Source organism: Triticum dicoccoides, chromosome 4B (assembly GCF_002162155.2).
Source record: "Triticum dicoccoides isolate Atlit2015 ecotype Zavitan chromosome 4B, WEW_v2.0, whole genome shotgun sequence".
In the NCBI taxonomy this organism is placed as follows: domain Eukaryota; kingdom Viridiplantae; phylum Streptophyta; class Magnoliopsida; order Poales; family Poaceae; genus Triticum; species Triticum dicoccoides.
In genome coordinates, this window is record NC_041387.1 from 195,989,691 (window position 1) to 195,992,305 (window position 2,615).

General features: G+C 41.7%; 1 long non-coding RNA gene across 2 annotated transcripts; it reads left to right on the top strand.

Moving 5' to 3' along the window:
- Positions 1–16: 16 nt before the first annotated feature.
- LOC119295758 lies at positions 17–1,936 on the top strand. Of its 2 annotated transcripts, none has more exons than XR_005144209.1 (4): positions 17–563; positions 662–704; positions 923–1,067; positions 1,546–1,915. It is a non-coding gene; the product is annotated as an uncharacterized LOC119295758 (long non-coding RNA). The 2 variants fall into 2 exon arrangements; XR_005144210.1 differs by having other exon boundaries at positions 21–563; positions 923–1,033; positions 1,546–1,936.
- The last annotated feature ends 679 nt before the right edge of the window (positions 1,937–2,615 follow it).

Here is a 2,615-nt window from a genome sequence, read left to right on the forward strand (position 1 = left end):
GTGTGTGTGTGTGTGTGTGTGTGTGCTTTCTCCTGTTTCGGTTTTAGTTCAGTAGCTGAAAGTTTATGTACAGTCAAATTTAATTGACTAATTGGAGGGTTCATATATCTGTATGAAAATAAGCTAATACAAATGCAAAATTGTTGAATGCATTAATCTTCGTTCAGTGCGTGACCCATAGTTAATGCACATTCTTGCATTAGAAAGAAAATGGATAACCGTTTTGAAATGCCGACACTTCCTAGAACTTCTCTTTTCATAAGAAAATAAACTTCGTAGCGGGTCTCTGCGGTAGCACTGACCTTTGGCAACCTTCGTGTCGTGCCTCCAAGGCAGGCCATGAGTGATGGCTGCCGTGATGCCGGCCTTGCAAAAAAGGGCTTTGTTGACTGGCTATAGTTTGTTTTTGTTGTTTACATGTCAGTTTTTAACCATTTAACCATTTAACATGTCTTTAGCAGGTCTCTGCGCCATTTGGCCATTTGGTCTTTCTCCTGTCGCCAGCGCTTCTTCTTCTCGTCTGTCCTGCTGCTAACCCAACATGCTTCTGCTTGCTGCCTCGGGTAAATAGGCCATTATGTTGCTTCCGTGACTGGCGAGTGTTCATTGCATGCCTGTGTGTCATTGTGCTCTGACCGCTTGTTTTTTGTGTATTTCACAGGTTGTACGATCTCTTCTGTCGCTGCGTCGTTCGACTCATCAAGGTTTTCTTCTTTCCTTTCTACTACATTTGTGTGTGCTTCTCTTAAAGTACTTGACTGGATGCATCTGCCAACAATTAATAATGGAAAAGATTTCTGAAAATTATGTCATCCTACATGTGCCATCATTGTCCAGAGCAGTACCATGCCATATGAATTCAGAAGAATAAATTCTTCTACTTCAGATCTGTATTGTGCTTTTAAATGCTGCTCCCGTACAGGACAACGGTGAGAAGGGGCTCTTGAGGCGGCTGCACTCGGTCCCCCCCCTGCAGCCACACACCACATCGTCCGACCATGTTGGTGAAATTTGCAGAACTGACGGCTTCGCAGTAAGACTATGGATGGCTGCTAGGTTTTGGTAATGTATGTGAATATGTGATCTGCTGAATAAATGGTCAGCGCATGTAGTATAGATTCAGAGTCTATGCATTCCTGAATGCTGCAGCTCAAGTATATTCAGTCCTCTGTTCTGTGTTAGGATTGAACCATGATTGTTTTAACGGGGTGTGATTTTAATTTGATTGCTATATTCATAAAAATGAGGACACACCCCTGGAGCATAAGTAAACATTAGAATCTAACAACACAGCTTGATCATGCTTGAATAGGCACATTAGGATTGGAAAGGTGAAAAATGCTAGAACAGGAAGCAAAAAAGAGACATAGCTCAGGGGGAAAACAAGTTTGGTGCAATGCTGCCATAAGGCGACCAGTTTCGATGTTGGAATCTAACAACACAGCTTGATCATGCTCGAATAGGCGCATTATGTGATACTTGAGTGTAGCAGTTTTAAATATTTTGGAGAACTACAATTATTTACACGTGTGACATTGACTGCAGGGTGAGGACAGGTGCTGCCGAAGATAATTCGAGGTTTCTCGGAAAATCCAGGGGACAATGTCATAGTGCTGACATTGGGGACGAGTTTTGATACTTCGGGAGAAGCCTATGACTTTTACAACCTGTGCTTTTGGGATAAGCGATTCGGCATTAGTAGGAAGACTGAAAGACAGTTAATGGGAAAATTATTGGTGTGATTGAATAAGTAGTTTCATGGTTCTGATGTCTGATGTATGATTAGAGCATTTTCTCTTATGGTGTACTGAATTATTAAAGATTGTGTGTGAATTGTTAAGATGCAATTTTTCTATGTATGTGTGGATCCACGGCGGTCCAGACTGTACTACTGTAGTAGTTTATACTTTCTGAATGCAACGTAGCATGATAAATATATTGTGTTTGACAAATAAATGAAAATAGTGCTATGTAGTCAGGTCTATGAGAATTGCGGGTAAATCATCACTAAAACTTTGCTTTGTGTGGGCGTTGCTGGTGTTCTTATGTCCAGAAGTCTGATGTCTGAATTTGTTGAGAAATTGAATGACTCTTCACATTTCCTTTCGGCCTGCTCAACAAGTCTTAACGATGCTTGCCCTGAAATCTGGTATACAGAGAGGTGTAAGCAGGTGTCTGCTCCCGTCCAAAGAGAACTTCCATCAGTTCAAAATTTGAACTACATGCTTTTGGTTGGCTGCTCTGTTTTTCCTAGAGATGATCTTCAGTACACAGTCGTGTGCAAGTGCATGGGGCAGTCGTCGGTGAACCAAGTGGGTGGATCGGAGGTGGCGATCAGTTCTGTTCATGTGCGCATCTGAACTAACAGTGCGTATCTCGACTTTGCCGGCCCATATCTTGCTATCATCCGAGCCGGTAGGAACGTGCTGGACGGCGTCTTGTTTGATGGGCAAATAGGTTTTATGTTTCGTGCACATGGGAAATAAAAGTTTGGTGCAAATACTGCTAAAAAATACATCCTTAATCTATACATCTTATGGAAATATGTTTTTTTAACTCAGATTTCTCATCGTGATAACTATATTTGCAATTGAAACAATGGTTCCTTAGCTGGT